Source organism: Megascapheus bottae, chromosome 23 (genome assembly GCF_031878675.1).
Source record: "Megascapheus bottae isolate mThoBot1 chromosome 23, mThoBot2.hap1, whole genome shotgun sequence".
NCBI classification, from domain to species: Eukaryota; Metazoa; Chordata; class Mammalia; order Rodentia; family Geomyidae; genus Megascapheus; species Megascapheus bottae.
Window position 1 is genome coordinate 1,750,561 of NC_143531.1, and position 19,972 is coordinate 1,770,532.

Genomic DNA, 19,972 nt, shown 5'->3' on the forward strand with positions numbered 1-19,972 from the left:
AGAGGGGCTACAGTTACATAAGGCAGTGAGTACATTTCTTGTGCAACATTGTTCCTCCCTCCCTTGTTTGTCTCCCATTTTCCTTGTCCTCCCTCCCCACAACAAGTGGTAAGGTTCATTTCCAACATGATGTCTTGTGAATATAACAGCTACTTTGGTTCTCCCTTTGTCTTTTGTCTCTCCCAATTCAGATAAACATATATACAAGACACAGGGTGCCAAAATCAAATACAGTGCACTGCTGGGGATAAACCAAAGGGGGGAAAAAAAAGAACTTCTTGTCTTACCTTAATCACCTCAATTAATCATCAGTGTGGCATTCTAACCAGAAGTCTTCCTTCTCTGTCTCTCTTTTTTTTTTTCTTTGTTGTCAATCATGAGGCTTGAACTCAGGACCTGGACACTGTCTCTGAGCTTTTTGTACTCAAGGCTAGCACCCAAATACTTCAGAGACAGCTCCACTTCCAGCTTCTTGGGGACTTCATTGGAGATAAGAGCTTCATGGACTTTGCTGCCCAATCTGGCTTTGAACTATGATCCTTAGCTCTCAGCCTCCTGAGTAGCTAAAATCCCAGGCATGAACCAAGAGCACCCTGCCTCCTGCTCTTTACTAATAGGGCTCATTTTCTCTTCCAAAATGCTGATCATGTGTTTTAACTTCGAGCTCAACTCTCAAAGGTACAAAAAGTCAAGTTCATTCTTATTTATTATCTGTTTATTTTTATTTTCTTTAAGTAGTTGTACAAAGGGGTTTCAATTCCAAATGTCAGTTTACGAATACAATGCATCCTGATCCTTCCGTCATCTCCCTCTTCTCCCCCACCTCAAGTCACCTGGTTTCATTTTTGCATCTGTACACTTAGTATTGAATATTATTCAATCTCCCACTTTTCCTGACTTTTCATCATAGCCTACTCATGTCCAATGCAAAAATCATCCTCCTGGTACCCCCCAAATTCATCCCTGAGTGCAGTGTTGTTCATATTCTAATCAATCAGAGGCATAATTATTTTGATCTGTGGTGGGACTTGAACTCTGGGCCTGAGCAGTGTTGCTGAGCTTTTCAGCTCAAGGCTACCACCCTACTCCTTGAGCCACAGTGCCACTTCCAGTTTTCTGGCAGTTAATTAGAGATAAGAGTCTCACAGACTTCTGTGCCTGCTCTGGCTTTGAACTACGTTCCTCAGATCTCAGCCTCCTGAGTTGCTAGGATTACAGGAGTGAGCCACTATGCCTGGCTCCTAGGTATAATTTTTAGGCTAGTAATTCCAAAGTGTTTCATAGTGGTCAGAGGATGTTTGGTAGAGCACTAGCCTTGAGCTGAAGCACTCAGGGACAGCACCCACACCCAGAGTTCACGGCTCACAATGACAAGAAGAAGAGGAGGAGGAGGAGGAGGAGGAGGAGGAGGAGAAAGAGGTGGAGAAGGAGAAAGCAGAAGAGGAAGAGGAAGAAGAAGAAAGAAGAAGGGCATTTGGACAGTAAGATGCAGATCCTCATGTGCTCTTAAACTCTTCGAGCTTGCCTGGGCAAAAATAGATTAACCATTCTAGCAAACTCTAGGCAGTATTTACGACTGCTACTTACTCTGGTCTATTCGGATTTTTTGAGGCTACCCAATCAAGAATTCTATGAGCAGACTATTTTGTTTGTTTAATGAGCTTGGTACTGAGGTTTGAACTCAGGACCTCACATTTTACTTAGCATTTTCATTAAAGGCTAGTGCTGTGCCACTTCAGCCACACCTCTACTCCAAGACACCCTGGCACTTGCATATGTGCCTGTATGCCTGTACAGCTGTTTATCTACTGCTGTAGGAATATTTATGTCAGTGACAAAAATCCATTCTTACCTTTAAGTCTTTCTTCCACTAAGAACTTGCCCTACATACCGAAGAAATGCTTAAGGAAGCCCCCAGTAGAGCCTCAGGGATGCACTATGCCACATGAAACCTCTGAAAAGGTCTACATAGCAACAATGAGTGTCCACTCCTAGCCAACCACTTCTCCCGCAGGCACGTGGGCTTGTATGGGAAAGTCGAATCAAGTTAGACAGAGCCTTTACACTTGGCCTTCGGAAAGAATGTATAGGTTGTATGAGAAGATATTTCGTTATGAAAAAAAGAAGCACACAATCCCTTCACTCCTTTTCTGTTTTTGTTAGTAGTGGGGCTTGAACTCAGGGCCTAGGCACTGCCCCTGAGCTACTCTGTGCTCAAGGCTAGCATTCTACCACTTGAGCCACAGTGACACTCCTGGTTTTTGAGTGGCTAATTGGAGATAGGAGTTTCACAGGGACTTCTCTGCCCAGGCTAACTTAGAACTGGGATCCTCAGATCCAGCTAGGATTCCAGGTATGACTCACTAGTGCCCAGCCACAATTCCCCTTTTTACAACATAAAAAATGTGAGATAGATGTAGTGTCCAGGATATAATAAAGTCATCGTAAATTTTTTTGCTAGTATCAGGACTTGAACTCAGAGCCTGGGTGTTGTCCTTAGCTTTTCATTCAAGGTTAGTATATAAGCCTTGCTTCACTTGAGCTACTAGCTCCAGTTGTGATTCTTCACTGGTTAATTTGTGATAAGACTTCACGGGTGTTTCCTACAAGAGCTCATTTCACCCCATGATCCTCTCAGCTTCCTGAGCTGCTAGGATTACAGGTGTGAGCTACCAGCACCTAACTAATAGTCATTCTTGAAAATTTATTTCAACTATAAAAGTCTGAATAATTGTACCAATACCTATAATTTATACAACTGGTAGGCTAAATAGGTAATACATTTTTGAAAGACTTTTTTAGCATTATAATCAATCCTTAGTCATAATTTCTTACATACTGAGCTTTATATCCTTTGTGTGTGTGTTAAGTAATGATTATTCCCACTAGCACAATACTTGGGCTTTCTCAAGGCTAAAGCTCTACCACTTGAGCCACAGCACCACTTCCAGCTTTTTCTATAGATGTGGTACCAAGGAATCGAACTGGGTCTTCTTGCATGCTAGGCAAACACTCTACCACTAGGTCAAACTCTTGGCCCTGTCAATCATGTTTAAAATAACAATTTTAAAATACATTTTTAGAACTAAAACTTCAAAAAAATTGTATCTTGGTAAAGTCTACTATGTGATGTTTAGATAGACTTGCATTTAATCTAGCATTCCGTCTTCTCTGGATCCTATCTTTCTGAACTTATGAATACCACACCAAAGTCCTTGTATAGTTCACAAATCATATTTCCTTCAACAAACTGCTTAAGAATTCTGCGAGTGTTTGGTTATTTCAACTTTGATGACATTAACGAGCCTGCCTCCAGACATTGCTATAGTAATTAAACAGGAAAATGTATAAAACCCTCCAGACCCTGTATTTTTCTCAACTGACCCCAACACACTATATCCTTCATCAGCTCTTATATCACCAAGCACTCTGGGACAGAGGAAACAAACGGAAACAAAGCAGAATCAAGTCCTTAATTTACTTTTCTCAAAACTTTCTTTGGTTCCAAGAACTGGATAAGAAACTTACTGTAAGGCCAGCCATAAATACAGCGTCCGCCAGGCATTGCGTCCTGTGCCAAGAATCTCAGAACACTATCTGCTGTAAGTCCTGACCTTGTGATGCCTGGCTCTGTGTTCTGCCTAAATAAAAACTCTAGAGATTGCAACCTCGTGGTGCCCTTGATTTCCTATTTGTTGTACTCAAAATGGGAAAGAAAGCACCACAGTGATGATGGTATTGTACTCATGAGTTGAAACGTTGAGCTGAGACCCCTTTGTACAACTACCTTAAGAATGTGGCTCATGCCTGAAATCCTACAGGAGGCTGAAATCTGAGGATCAAGGTCAAAGCAGAAAGATCTGTGAGACTTACGTCCAATTAACCACCAAAAGCCAGAAGCAATGGTGTGGCTCAAGTGGTAGAGGCGATTCTCAAGTGAAAAGACAAAGGGACGGCATTCAGGCTGTGAGTTCAAGCCCTAGTACTTGCACACACACACACACACACACACACACACACACACACACAAGCAAGAAGGAAGGTAGAGAGAAAGGGAAGGAGGAAAGATAAAGCTAATAAAATATTAAAATAGCGATTAAGATGTGAACTTACCTGCATGAAATAATTTTAAAATTTTTTGAAAAGTTTGACAATAACCTATTGGCCACAGGGTTTCATTTATTTTTTTTTTAAGGAAATGACTTTTGATAGTGGCTACAACTGGACATAATGATAATGTCACTGACTTTGGCATTTTGACAGGTCTAATCTGTGCTTTGTTGAGTTTAGCTAGCTTTATCATCAAAAACAAGCTGAAAGGGCCTGTCTGCTTTCTATACACTATTCCATTGTATATCATCCACCTCTAATGCTTTCCTCAGAAAAACCTCTTCATTCCTGTCACTGGCCAAAACTTTGCAATAAGAGGATTTCATCAGAAATATTGTCCCTTAGCAAAACAACACAGAATATTATAAAACACAAATGACTTACACTCTACAAAACAAGACAACTTTGAAGAGGCTTCTTACAAATGGAACATTTAATAGAAAATGAACAAAATGAATTTTTCAAAAATGTTGTATGAATAAATAAAATATAAATGAGGATGCATACAGCTAATCAGTGACCCTGTTGTATGAAAATCTTGTTATAGCAATTATGAAAATTAAATAGGAAATAGGGTTTTAATACTAAATGATCTGAATTGGTTCTTTTAAGAGATTATGGAGTAGAAAGTAGAAACCAGGGAACTCAAAAGCCAATGTGTTGATGGGAGAGAGTTAGATGCTTGCAGTATAAGCATCAATAAAAAGTAAAATTAGGAAGTGTGGTTCACATGGTTGGGCACTGGCCTTGAGTGGAAAAGCCAACAGAGAATTAGAGGTCCTGAATTCAATACTCAGTACCAAAACAGTCAAAAAAATAAAATGAGCCTGGCATCGGTGGCTCACATCTGTAATCCTAGCTACTCAGGAGGCTGAGATCTGAGGACCTCGGTTCAAAGCCAGCCCCGGCACAAAAGTCTGTGAGACTCTTATCTAAAATTAACCACCATAAAACCAGAAGTGACTCTGTATCTGAAATCGTAGAGCACTGGTTTTGAGCTGAAGAGCTCAGGGACAGCACCCAGGCCCAGAGTTTAAACCTCATGAATAACCAAAAAATAAAGAAAAGAAAATGAAATGGAATCAAAGAGGACTGATTTTCTAAGCTATTATTTTTTAATTGAGATTGTCACACCAAGTCTTTCCCCATAAAGGCTTTACCAGTCTTCTGAGGTGGTCTTCAGGAGAGATTTGTTCACAGTCAATAGCCATCAAATTAAAAATATGGTGCAGCACCCACGGCTTCCAGAGGCTCAGTGCAACACTCATATGCTCCAAGATTACCTGATTCACCATCAGCTTCTGTAAAGACCTGCTTTTTATTTGAAAAATAAAAGGGCTTTTTTCCTGTTGGGCACGGTGTGTACATCTATATGGTGAGTATATCTGTAATCCCAGCACTCCGAAGGTAGAAGTAGGAAGATCTTGAGATCAAGGCCTGCTTTGTCTAGATTAAAGACTGTCTTCAAAAAGTAAAAAAGTAAAAAAGGATGAAAATGGAGTCTCTTGCCCAAGCGTTTACAAGACAGTTTTCTTTCTGTTGTCTTTGATAAGAAAAAAATAAAAATAAAAGCCTGTCTAGGTCGGGTGGCTCCTGCTTGTTATAGCTATTCAAGAGATCTAAGGATCAAAGTTCAAAAGCAGCGCAGGCAGGAAAGTCCATGAGACTCTTATCTCCACTTAGACACCTAAAAAAAAGCAGAAAGTGGAGCTGTGGCTCGAGTGGGATAGCAATAGCCTTGAGCACAAAATCTCAAAGACCCTAATTTCAAGCCCTAGGACCAGCACCATTAAAAAAGCAAAAGCGCATATAGTACAGACGAGGAAGGCTTGGGTCTATTTATCCATGCCACCTGTCTAACTGTGATACTGACTTCTGCTTGTTCACAAAGTGCTCCCGGGTCCTAAAAGAAAATCTAACTATAGACATGAAGAAATGCTCCACAACACTGGCCATAAAAGAAATGCAAATCAAAACAACTTTGAGATTCCACCTCACTCCAGTTAGAATGGTCATGATCAAGAAATCTAAAAAGAGAGCAAATGAATTGCATTCTGTTTCCTCTTTCTTAACCATTTTATTATATAATACAGAAAATCAGCTCTAAATGTCATTTATTTATTTATTTATTGTTTCTTAACTACTTGTTTACATATATACTTTCCATGTACTTATTATTTTATTGCAGCACTGAGATTTGAACTCAGGTCTTTGACCATACTTGTCTGACACACTATCCTCTGAGCCAGGCCTCCAGACCTGCTGTTTACTGGTTAACTGGAGAGTGAGTTAGTAAACTTTCTGCCTGGATCCATGATCTTTCAGTTCTCAGTCTCCTGAGTGGTTAGGATTCCACTTACGAACCATTGAATCTGAATGGATAATATTTTTATATCTTTCACAAATAAGGTAAATCTGATTCCCACTAACTCATTTTTCCCACTTGATGAGAACTGCCACAGAGAAGAAAACAGAGTTGGGGCCTGCAGGTCTCCCAAAAGTCACTTTTATTTCAGAGGTACTTTCCCTGACCACACAAAGACCCAACTTGCTGTTCTCAGTTTTGTCTTGGTTTTCACAATAAATTAAAACGATTTTAGAGTGTAAAATCGTGTTACAAATAAAATAGCTATGTTATAATAATTAGCTACACTTCACATAAATAGTTTCCAACTTCAAAAAGTGCACAAAATGTATGGCTTGTCTTAAAGTGATGATTGAATGACAAAGAATACATTAAAATATTTACATTGGGCATTTAAATGACTAATTAAGAGGTGTAGTTTTACTCTGAAGTAAAAGTCATGAATTTTTATGTACAGCATTTCATTTATGAAGATCAAGGAAGACCAACGTTTTTATTCATTAGGCACCACCTAGAATTAGCTATGGCTTTCCAAATGAAATCCAAACCCTTCAGAAAACATTCTTCGGTTCAGATATCACCAGAAACCACCACACTGGAGGAAGGGTCACTCAGAGGTTTCCTGAGGTTCCTAGACCTTTCAGCAAACTCAAGATGAATTTTTTCCAAGGACAAATGCCAAATCTTCAGTTAGCTCTAGCTATTTTTCTTGCATACTTGACTGTTACCCCAGACCTAGATGAAGAACTCTGGGGACATTCTGCGTGAAAACTTTCTGGATTCAACAGAGGATCTGGTGTTCCTCATACCTCAAATGGTGAGGATCTGTAAGATACTCACAGAGAGCATGGACTAAAGTTACAGAAAATACAAAGCAAAGTTTGTGGGATTTTTTTTCTTTGTTTTTTTTTGTTTGTTTGTTTTTCTGTTGATAGTCATGGGGCTTGAACTTGGGATCAAGGCACTGTTCCTGAGCAATTTTGCTCTACCACTGGACCCACAGCTCCACTTCCAGTTTTCTGGTAGTTAATTAGAAATAAGTGTCTCGTAGATTTTCCTGCCAGGGCTAACTTCAAACATCGATCCTCAGATCTCAGCCTCCCGAGTAGTTAGATTACAGGTTTGAGCCACTAGTGTCCCATTAATTTTGCTAAATTATATGTGTCATTGACAATCTCATTGTCAACACCTTCAGGGAATCACTGGAAATTCAGGGATTTATTGGAGATGGATTGAAATATTTTCTTTCCAAACAAAGAAAAAAGAAAACCCACTGTGCTGGCATATAAACCAGTTGACAAAATATCTGTTTCCATGTCCAATATTCACAAGACCTGGGAGAGAAGAAGCCTCCTAGATTCCAGACAAGTTCAACAAAGCTCCACAAATTCCAATTCACTGGGCAGCAAAAAGCCTGAGGTCTTATGAATCTGTGCCCTCCTCTCCTTCCAGGCATGGCATGGCATTACAACTCAGTTGAAATACTGAAGGACAAACGCACAACTCATCTGCCTACATGAAAAGATACAACAAGGTTAAGGACTTGACCCCCATATCTTGCAAATGCTACGCATGTTTGCTCAGGTGGTATTCTACCAGTTGATCATATCTCCAGCCTAGCTTTTCACTGGTTAAATTTTAGAGATAGAGTCTTGTAAACTTTTCTGTCTGGGCTAACTTCAAACAATGATCCTCTGGATATCAGATTGCAGACATGACCCACCAGTACCTAGCTTATACTAATACACACACACACACACACACACACACACACACACACATAAAATATATATATATATATATGTAATACACACAAAAACAATTTTTAATTGAATGGTTTTCAAGATGCTATTTGGTTACCAGTCTACTTCATAAATATTTTCAAGCAAAATATAGTATTTAACAATTACCAAACACTCTCATACTTTGTGTTTTTTTTAAAATATTTTTCCTTTCTGCCTTTATTTAGAATGAAAATTGTTTAAGAAGAATATAAAAATGGAAACTTTTCAGAAGCTCATAATCCAACCATTTGTTTGGTCACTTTATAGAGTCTTTTCATTTGAACATGTATATACTTATGTATTTTTGTAAGCATACTCAAGCAATGCTTATAATTTTGCATAGAGGTGTGCTGTATTTTCGAAAGATGTTTTTCCATCATTTTTCTGAGGCCAGACACCTGTAATCCTAGCTACTCAGAAGGCTGAGATCTGAGAATCACAATTCAAAGCCAGGCGAGGCATAAAAGCCTGTGAAACTCATCTCTGATTAATCACAGAAAAAGTTGGAAGTGGTGCTGTGGCTCAATTGGTAGTGTGCTATCTTTGAGCAAGAGGAGCCCAGGGACAGTGCCAGGTCTGGAGTTGAAGCCCCAGGACTAGAAAAAAATTAAAAATTATTTTTCTGAATTAGGTGTGATTGCAAAACCAAAAGGTACATGTTTTGCAATCATGGCAACTGCAGTGATCACTGGTACTATTTAAATGGGATGTACTTTGATTTGCAGATGAAGCCACACAGATGCGAGATTACCCAGAAGCTTTGAGCATTTTAGCAGTTATAGACTTCTGAAAACATTCTGTCAGAACCACTTTCAGAGAGGACAATATAACAGATAGCCTATGCCTACAGGAATTCAGTCACCTGACTAAATAATGCTTCTATCATAAAGCACAGATTTAATCCTGATAAATACCAAATGGCAATGGGTAGAAATTGCATTATCCATGTGACTAAGTTACATTTTAATGTGAATGTCTTTTATGATTTATATATGTGCATATACTCATGTTACTTATATCCTATTTATATAATATAGATTTATATTATGTATTATATAAACGTATAAATATATAATTTTATATGCAATGTATACCTAGGTATCAGTGGCTCACACCTCTAATCCTGGCTAACCAGAAGGCTGAGATCTGAAGATTAAAGTTCAAAGCCAGCCCAGGAAGGAAAATCCAGAAGACTCTTATCTCCATTTAACCAGCAAAAACCAGATGCGGAGATGTGGCTCAAGTAGTAGAGCACCAACATTAAGCATAAAGGCTAGGGGATAGCCCAGAGGCCCGGAGTACAAACCCTCCTGTATGAACAAGATTAAAAAATAATAATGTATACTTATATATTTATAGAGATTATTTGTATATGCATGTGAATATTTTTCCTTTTCACATTTTTATGAGAGAAAATAGTGATGATAAGTTAAAATTATATTAAACTTAAAGCTTATGTGTATCAAACCATACTAGAGTTTATTTTAAATGCCAGTTTTCTGTAAGTGGTACAAACAGTGGAGATCAAATCAGTATTTTATCTCAATCTGTGTTTCATTCTGAGATAATGCACAATACTATTCATCATGTCTGACCAAGTACCTTCTAGCTTCAGTGTTTCATGCAAAAGGCTCGTGAGAATGTAGCACGTAGTCTGGAAACAGCTGGTATTGTTTACTGAGTGGTCAGCTTTGTTCTGAAGCAGTGATATCAATTGCCTTCTCAGAGTTAAGGTTCCAGCTGGAGCAGGTTATCAGCTGGACACTGAAAGCAAAACAGAAATTCTCCATCAATCATACACAGGCCCCTGTTAGCTCACCAAAGGCTTTTGCCAAACAATTTGTTTTATGGATATATTAGTGCTTGCCTAATTACCATTAATTCATTTGCTTGTTATTGTAAGTCTAAAAGAGATTGATTTGCACTGCTGAATACTGTGCTTTGCCTACCTCTCATTATCAAGACAAATAAAGAATTGGCTGAGACAAATAATTTTCTCACACAGGCATCCCTGGCTCACACCTGTAATCCTAGCTATTCAGGAGCCTGAGATCTGGAGATCCTTGGTCTGAAGTATAGTCAACTACAGAAGATTCTGTGACACTCTTGTCCCTAGTTATCCAGTAAAAGACGGAAAGTTTTGGCTCAAGTGGTAAAGTGCCAACTTTGAATGAAATAGCTAATCTAGAGCAAAAGAGGCAAGCCCCCCTATACTGCACAAAAAAAGAGAGGGAGAGAGAGATTTTCATTTTTCATTACTGGCCTATCATATTAAAGGTTATTAACAAGCACATAAAATCTGCTTATGGGAGTTTTCTTTGGCATGATTTTTTTTTATTGCCAGTCCAGAGGCTTGAACTCAGGGCCTCAGCACTGTCTTTGGGCTTTTTCAAGACTAGAGTTCTACGACTTGAGCCACAGCACCACTTCCAGCTTTTTTCTATGTATGTGGTACCAAGAAATAGAACCCCGGGCTTTGTGCATGCTAAGCAAGCACTGTACCACTAGGCCAAACTTTTGGCTCCTTGGCATGATTTTTATGCTCCCCAAAGATAATCTGAGTGTGGGGCGAGGCTGAAGACTGATATATTAGAGCCAGAAATAGCTGTGTGACAGAAAAGTGCATGGAAACTACCCAATCCTAGACTAAGGCCAGTGCAAGAAGCCCTCAGCATTACCATGTACTTATCTGTATGCCCAGAGGAGCATAAATTCCCATGGACCAATCTGAAACCCATACGAGGCCTCCTGCTAGCCTATAAAATCTAACCTACTGTTTGGAGCTCTGCATGAAGGCCTTACTTTATAGACTGGTTCTTCAATCACTGGCCTCATAATCCTTTTATTAAATATTGAAGTGCAAATACCCTTGGAGGGGAAAAAGCACTATACCTTAATAGTGATTTATATATTAGGATTCATAGCTTTGATTAAGCGCCTCCATGAAAGCCAGATGAAAGGCCTGTGCTCAGCATGTTGCTCATATGATTCCCCGACACATTTCCTGGACTGGGGAGCATAATAGACCCAGTAAGTAAACATATGACCCAATCTAGGGTTTAGATTAGTAATCAGGATGCTAATAATAGCCACATACCTATAGGTGTATCCCTAGGAAAATACTGACTATAATCCTGCCACTGGAACTCTTTAACAACCTTGAAAGATAAATATATTTGAGCACATGTCACACTATAATTAAGATGAGCAGATAAATACAAGCATATTGGAACAATGCAAAGATATCTTCATGTTCCTCAAAATAAGTTTTGAAGAATGTCTCTTCTATAAGGATTTCACAATTATTTACTGGAAAAGAGGAACTACAAATATTTTGAGGGCGATATAACATTATTTTCCCCATGTCTTTTTTGTTTTGCTTTGTTTTGCTTTTCTGCTTGGTTGTGGAGTCTTGGCGCAGTCCTGAGCTCTTCAACTCTACCACATTGAGCCACCGCTCCACTTCCTGTTTTCTGGTGGTTAATTGGAGATAAGAGTTTCACAGACTTCTGTGCTCAGGCTGGCTTTCAATCATGGTTCTCATATCTCAGCCTCCTGAGTAGCTAGGATTACAGGTGTGAACCACCAGTGCCCGCCCCATGTCTTAAATGTTAAAAAGCAGCCTTTAAATGGTGATAGAAAAGCTGGATATTCACATGCAGAAGACAGAAACTAGATTCTAGTTTCTCGCTCCATTCTAAAAACAATTCAGTGTGGATAATGGTTCAGTCATGTCTCTTAATATAAAGCCTAAAACTGTGAAACTACTACAGGAAAGAATAGGGAACACACTAGAACATAGTGCCATTGATGGTAATTTTCTGAATAGCTGAGCAGATAAGAGCAATGATGGATATATAGGATTGCATTGAACTAAAAAGATTCTGCACAGCAAAGGAAGTAGTAAACAGTGTGAAAAAAACAATCAACAGAATGGTAGAAAAACTATGCCAGCGACACATCTGACAAGGAATACACAAAAGGCTCTAAAACTAGTCTCCCAGAGAATCACCAGCTCCATTTGTGCAAGGAAACTGAACATACAAATCTGGAAAATAGTACAAATAGATTAAAAAAAATACATGAAGAAATGCTGACATTTTCTGGCCATAAAGAAAATGCACATAGAAACAACATTAAGATCCCGTCTCAATTTATCAGAACACAATAAATGCTGATGAGAAAGAAGGGATCTTAATGCACTGTCAGTGGAAATGTGAACTAGTGCCACCACTGTGGAAATAAGTATGGAAGTTTCTCAAAACCCAGGAATAAAAATATCATACATCTAGTGACAGCACCCTTACACTTACATCTGAAGGATTGTAAGTCTGGATAAATAGAGGCATTTACACACTGGTATTCACTCTAGCACAGCTCAAAATAGCAAAGCCTTGGCAATAACCTAGATGCCCTACTACAGATGAATAACTCAAGAAACATAGCTCATATAGACAATATCACTCATAAAGAATACAATTGTGATGCTTGTAAGTTAATCATGGTAAAGAAAATCAGATAAAGAACAAAGGGTTCATATATTTTATGTGCATGTTATACCTACAAGGCAACATATATATAAGCACATACAGGATCATATCTATTTACTGAAATTTCATTGTATCTTTGAGTCATGATAGCCAAATAAAATCTGCCAAAAGCTCTTGAATGGTAATAGGTATTGGGCACATGGGAAGTGAGCGCTCACACTGATTAAATTCCTACAAAAGCATGTGTGAAATACTGGTGAACCCCTTATTTGAAAGGAAAAAAGCAAAATAGTCTCCTTAGCCTCCTTCCCAGGAGGGAATCCACAAGCCGAGGTCTCCTGGCTCTATCCCAGGCCTCTCTATATAAGATCTCTTCTATCTTCTTGTTAGGGGGTGCTCCTAATCTGATTGGTTGAGGGATGGTCATGTGCTGCAGAGTGTGTGGTGATTGGTCAAGGATGCTCAGGTTCTGCGGAGAGTATAATGATTGGTTGAGGGCCAGTCATGACCTGCAGAATGTGGTGATTGGTTCCCTTTTCTCTCATGCTCCCGCAGGGTCATCCCCCACGCCACATGTAATTTTGAAGTGTTTGACTGCAAAGACAAAGAAATCAAGTCCAAGTAGCAAGTGAAAGTGCTGGCCAAAGCTTTACTGGCTGAGATTCCTTTTTAGTCCTCATCTGCTTGACCCATGTCCTAACAATCACTGGACTTCAGAGCTGAACTGTAGCCAGTAGTGGAGAGCAGACACTGATTCCCAGATGGAACATTCTAGCTTAACTGGCCTGGATGTCTGCCAATCAAGAGTCAGGTGTATTGTAACCAGTCAGTCACCTAAAATGAAACATCACTTTTTAAACAGTTTTACAAACCCATGTATTAGCCACTGCAATCTCACCTTGGACACCATGATAGCATCAGTGCAATAGTAAACTATTTCACATTATAGCCCCTTATGAGGAATCTATTATATAGAAAAACTGATGGTAGCATAATACTCATTCTTCTAATCTATTCATTTGAGTAGAAAGTTGAGACAATGGGTAACCAATCAAGTGGCTTTCTCTTAGGAAAGCATAGAATTTGACTACTGATGTCAACATAACAACCATAGCTCTGAGGAATGTTTTTAAAAATCACATAGAAAAGAAAAGGAGTACATAAAACCTGGAAATTCTTCATCTTCTGAAACATGAAACACAATAAAATCCATCACATGCCACACAATTCCCTAGGAACAAAACTCGGAGCTGCAAACAAAAGTACCTCCTGGCTAATAGAGCTAGCAAGTATATCACCATTAGCTTTCATCATTAGCTGTGCCTTGACTGACATGCATATGACAAAAATCTAAGTAGCTCCTGAGAGGAAGCAGAAGAATTTTGAAAGGATCTCAGAATGATCACAAACACTTCCTCTTGATAGGGAGACAACATGAGGCATTAAGCTCTGGCATGGAAGGGTGTGGAAGCTGAAGCAAAGTTTCCATGTATACCAGAGAACAGCCATGCTTTAGGCACAAGGCTCACATCCCAGCATGCACCGAAATGGCTGGACATCAGCAAAGCTCAGATTCAAGCTCTACCATGTCATGGTAGTTAATAGAATCTAAGCCACTAAAAATGAACAGGCCCACATCAGGGCTGTAAAAGTGTCAGTGATGTGATGTGGCATTTAGCCATGATCATTTGCAGACATGCAGAAGATTTTCTGCATTATTTGAAGAACTTCTAAATACATAGCTTGCTGAACTTTCCTCCTCTATAAATACATACTTCTATTAACATTTTTAGTTTTAAAATATAAAATACTGTTCGGGAGTGTACCCCAATAAACTTCCCTCTACTTGCAAAAAAAAAAAAGATAAAATTCTTTTATTTTCACTGAACAACTGAAATTTGTTTTCTCCTCTTCTTCTTCCTCCTCTTCTTCCTCTTTCTCCTTCTCCTGCAGCTTCTTCTTGCTTCTTTTTGAACTCAGCTGTCTTAGGAACGGTAATAAAATGCAATCTATATAGTTTATGAGTTTGTGGTTGGTAGAGAAAGGTACGCATACTTCTGATAATCCCATTATTGTGTGATTAATGTGGAAAGAACACCAGCAAGTTCTCAGAATCTGGAGAAAGTAAATATAACATCACTAGCAATAACTAAAAGTAATTGCGAGTAATAAACAATAGATAAGCTACATGAAAACAGCCTAGAAGGTACTTTTTTTTTTTTTTACTTTACTGTCTGGGAATTCTACTTAAAGAACTTCCTGCTCCGATTTTTCATATGAAAGACAAACTAATACCCTTTAAAATTCAATATAGTGAATCCAGAGCTGAGATTCCAACTGTTAAAAAAAACTTATTATAAACTTCTCCTAGTATTAAGCAATTTGAGTCATTTCCTGATATCACATAGTTTTCCACAATCGTTTTAAAATGTATTCCCGATACGTTGAGGTTATTTAAAGCGGTTATGTGATAGGCACACACACACACACACACACACACACACACACAATCACTTGTCTAATAATTCAAATTATTTCTTTAAAAACTTGTCTTTGTTCACATCATAAAATAATACATAAACGAGGTCTCAAGGGAGTACAAACAATTGAGGGGAAACAAGGAAGCTGACATCTTTGTACACTTAAAGAGTTAACAGTTCGGGGGTGGGTTGGGATATCAGGAAAGTGAAAATAATATAATTACAATGTGACTCAGGAGACTTCTGGACATACAACCAGAAACTAAGAAGTAGCGGGAGGGGACTGCAGTATCCAAGCCCTGTGCCAGGGTTCATGCGTGTCATCCTGGCTGCTTAGGAAGCTGGGATCTGAGGATCATGGTCTAAAGCCAGCCCAGTTAAGAAAAAAAAGCTCAGGGACAGTATCCAGTGCAAGCTCAGGATTGGCACAGAAGAAGAAAAGGAGGAAGAGGAGGAGGAGGACGAGGAGGAGAAGGAGGAGGATTATTCAAATATTATAAATTCAATATATAGAAGTGATCTAAAATCACTTACAGGAGTGATATTGGCAAGCGGGCAAGTAGGGAATCCATTTGTAGCACCCCATAGCAACCAGAGAACACAACAGAGCCCTGAACTCTGCCTTTGTTGGAGTTCTGAAGACTCATCTGGATTTCCGGGGAGAAGACACATGCTGATGCTGGACCAGGGCTCGGGCTCCCCTCGCCGTCCACTGGGCCCAGGAGACAAGGGATTTGGAAGGAGGGCATCTGCCCGCGGCCGGGTGACAGGCCTGAACAATGTGTCCCTAGCCATGGACCCCAAAGCGGCCACGGCATGAGCTTCCCCCGCTCGGCTGTGAGTGGAGGCAGAGTAGACATCTCCGGATCCCACCTGGAGACGCTGGGCCCTGTGTTCCCAAGAGGCCATCCAGGCCGATGGGTGCCTGGGGCTGCGCGATGAGGACAGTTCAGCCCCATCCACACTGCGGGATTGGCCTTGCCCGCCCAGCCCTGGAAGCCCTGAGCCCAAGCAGCACCCCAGTGCAGATCTGGGACCTTTCCCCAGGGGAGGGGGTGGGAGGGAGGGAGAAATTGTCACAGATGCCCCCCCTATCAAACTCTTATCTCCAGACTCCTCCGTGGATCCAACCTGCAGCCACGTGGGAGAAGTGACCAAGACAGGACAGGCATCTGCGTGGAAAACCAACAGGACAAAGTCCTCATCCTCAAAGCCGTGTATAAATATAGTTATTTGCTCTCTCAAACGCATGGGAGACCAACCCAAAGCTAAAAGGGAATAATCAGGAAAAGAAAATAATGCAAGCAAAAGCTATCAGTAACCAACTATAGAGAAGATTCATATATTGCATATGTTGAAAATGATGTTTTATCTTGGAACTCAGTAAAATGCTGAAGAATACAGACAGACCTCTAAAAGAAGGCAGGAAACTGATGTATGAACAAAAGGAGTCTAATGATAACATGGAAACCATTAAAAATCATACCGCATGTGCCAGTGGCTCACACCTGTAATCTTAGTTATCCAGAAGGCTGAGATCTGAAGGTCACAGTTCAAAGCCCAGCCCAAGCAAGGATGTTGGTGAAGCTGTTATCTCCAATTATCTGCCCCTCAAAAAGTGGACTTGTGGTTTAGGTGGAAGAGCACTGGAATAGAGCAAGAAAGTTCAGGGATAATGCCTAGGGCTGAATTCAAGCCCCAGGACTGGCACAAAAAGCAAAAACAGGCATATCCTAACTTGTAGTTGAAGATCTCAATTACAATCGAAAACCTCAGAGTTGATTATGTAGATGAAACAGCAAACTAAAATAGCATTATTTTGAAATTAGTCACTTAAAGGAGCAAAAGATTGTTTTTTTTTTAAAGGAGAGGGGAAAAACAAATAGGACCAGTGAGTATCACAAGGAAAGTGAATTATGGATGCCCCAGTAGGAGAAAAGGGGAGATGGAGAAGATAGGGAGAAAAGATGAAGGAAGGTAGAAAGGGGAGGATGAGAAAGACAGAGAGACAGAGAGAGAGATACTATAATACCCTGCTCACACAGACAGTCTCTGGGTGCCAGTGGCTCACACTTGTAATCCTCTAAAAGCTGAGAGCTGAGGACCATGGTTCAAAGCCAGCAAGGGAAAGGGGAATGCTTATCTCCAGTTAGCTACCAAAAAGCCGCAAGTGAAATTGTGGCTCAAGTTTTAACAACTTCAATAAAATTCAAATTACACCCCATATATTTTCCAACCATAAAAAGTATAAATATAGGAATAAACAGCAGAAAGAATCTTTAAAGACTCACAAATGTGTCAAAATTAAAGAATTTACGCCGTGATGGCTAATAACTCAAAGAAGAAACCGTAAGAACACTTCATAAGAACCTCAGACAAACACAAATAGAACCTCACAAAATTAAAGACATTCAGCAAAGGCATTTTATTGTGTATTCCCCCCCTCTGGGAGCACTTTATAATTATAAAAGCCTACATTAAGCACACAAGGATATCAAACATATATTTGCCTCTAAAACCTAGAAAAGAACAAATTAAAAAGTGTGGCAGAAGAAACAAAGTACTGAAGTTCAGAACAGAAACAAAATTGAGAATAGATAAACAGCAAAAAGATGAACACAACTAAGAATTGATGTTCTGAAATCATTAGTAAACTGTTAACTATCCCAGCCAAGATACAAGAGAACCAAAGTAAGTAAAATTACGTAACAGCACAGAAGCATCAGACAATGCCTAGTAACATTTATATCCAAGATCAGTTATCAAAAACATAAGACAGACAACTCAGTACCAAGCATTTAAAGCATAAATTACAATCCTTTAGAAATTCTTCCAAAGAACTTAAAAGGAGGATAACTGTCCAGCCAGCATCAAGGAAAAGTCACAACATGTTCAATGACAACAGTTCAGTTGCTTCACACATCAAAGATTCAGGGAGTGGATAATTCAATGCAAGTTCCAAACCAGTGGAAGTGGAGCTGTGGCTCAAATGGAAAAGCACCAGAGTTGAGTGAGAAAGTCACTGAGAGTATGAGACCAAGTCCAAACCCCAGCTCTATCTCTAAGTAGACAGACAGAATGAATGAATGAATCACTAAAACAAAAACCACATTCCAAACTTGTGTTCTGTGTTACTGAGGATTTGTAAGGCTCTCTAAAGGCATTTTATAAAGATCTTCACTTTTCTCGAACAGTTCTAAAACTGGTATGAAGTCTTCATTTTCTTCAGTGCTGTGTCTGTACCACTGCACTGTAGCAAAAGGGAGCCAGGTCAAGCCAGCAGAAGGCTTAACCCAGGGGACCTGAGCTGCTGTGCCAGTGATTCTCTGAGCAAAGATTTAAAGATTAGACATGTGAAAGGGTATCAATGTATGGGAATTAATGCACCTTCTATCTGGCAAATATCATGTAACCCTTCTATTAATTACAATAAAAATATATGAAAAAAAAAGATTATGCCTTCAACCACCTTCACATACTGTGTAATATTCCCCTTCTGCTTTCCATGAGTTTTGTCAGCAGCTTCACACGTCTGCTTACACGGGCAGAAGTTAGTGGCAAGCTGGGCAGCTGCACAGGAAAAGATTTTCTGAGTGCCTGGGGGGCTGGCCAAGCTAAGAGAAACTTGAAACCTCATAAAAAGTACTTTGGGTGGCTCAGCTTGCCACTCTCTGGCACAGAGCTCTCCCAAGCCATGCTGCTAAGAATAAATCACAAGGCTTTTTATCATCTCTTAAAGGAATGTCCCAAGTCAGGGACAGGTGGGAAGGCAGAGAGGGGCTAGGCAAGTGGGGAGAGGGGAGATAGGGGAGGACAGGACATGGGGCCTTCTGAAATCACAGCACCCAGAAGCTGGCTGTCCATTTCACAGAAGCCCAAGCCCTCCCAGGTGCTAGACACACACGTGGGAGGTATGAGGCATGAATTAATTAGGAGTGTTAGGAAAAACACCAGAAAACTTAAGAGTCTTGTTAAGATGCTGGGAATGCAGTAGCACTCACATACTCCGAAGCACAGAATCTTCAACACCCAGGTCAAAATACAGGCATGGAGTTGGAAGCTGTTTGTAAGATCTGAGGATCATGGTTCAAAGCCAGACCTGGCAGGAAAATCCATGAGACTCTCATCTCCAGTTCACCACCAGAAAATCAAAAATAGACTGTGGCCCAAAGTGGTAGCGTGCTAACTTAGACCCCCTAGTAGCTAGGATTACAGGTGAGAGCCCAAGTCCTGAGTTCAAGTCCCACAATCACTACCACTACCACCACCAGCAGCAACAACAAATACAAACATAGCTACCAAGTATATAAAGCATGTGTGCTGGAGGCTGCAGCCTCCTGGGCACCCTGCACTGCCACTCAGTTCTCTCTCTCCTCCTGGAAGGAGGACTGAGGACCTGCCATGGCTTTGCTTTCTTTCCATTGTATTTTAAAACATTTCAGGGGCAGGAGTTTGGCCTAGTGGTTGAATGCTTGCCTAGCATGCATGAAGGCCCGGGTTCGATTCCTCAGTACCACATATATAGAAAAAGCCGAAAGTGGTGCTGTGGCTCAAGTGGTGGAGCTCTAGCCTTGAGAAAGCCCAAGGACAGTGCTCAGGCCCTGAGTTCAAGCCAGGACTGGAAAAATAAATATAAACAAACAAACAAACAAACAAGCTTTCATTCCCTTGATAGAATTAACAAGAGGAAAATGGAAATCCAAGAGGAAAATCCTTTTGCCAGTACTGGAGCTTGAACTTTGG

At 40.0% G+C, this 19,972-nt stretch overlaps 1 long non-coding RNA gene across 3 annotated transcripts in view; it reads right to left on the reverse strand.

The window, feature by feature from the left end:
• LOC150047198 (uncharacterized) overlaps positions 1-19,972 on the reverse strand; it is an 86,194-nt gene that overhangs the window by 50,787 nt on the left and 15,435 nt on the right. For 2 of the 3 annotated variants that reach the window (XR_016539378.1, XR_016539379.1), the window contains exon 3: positions 9,862-10,023. This is a non-coding gene — a long non-coding RNA (uncharacterized LOC150047198). Of the gene's footprint in view, positions 1-5,381; positions 5,573-9,861; positions 10,024-19,972 lie in introns of those variants that run through there. The other variant, XR_016539377.1, reaches the window with a different exon arrangement.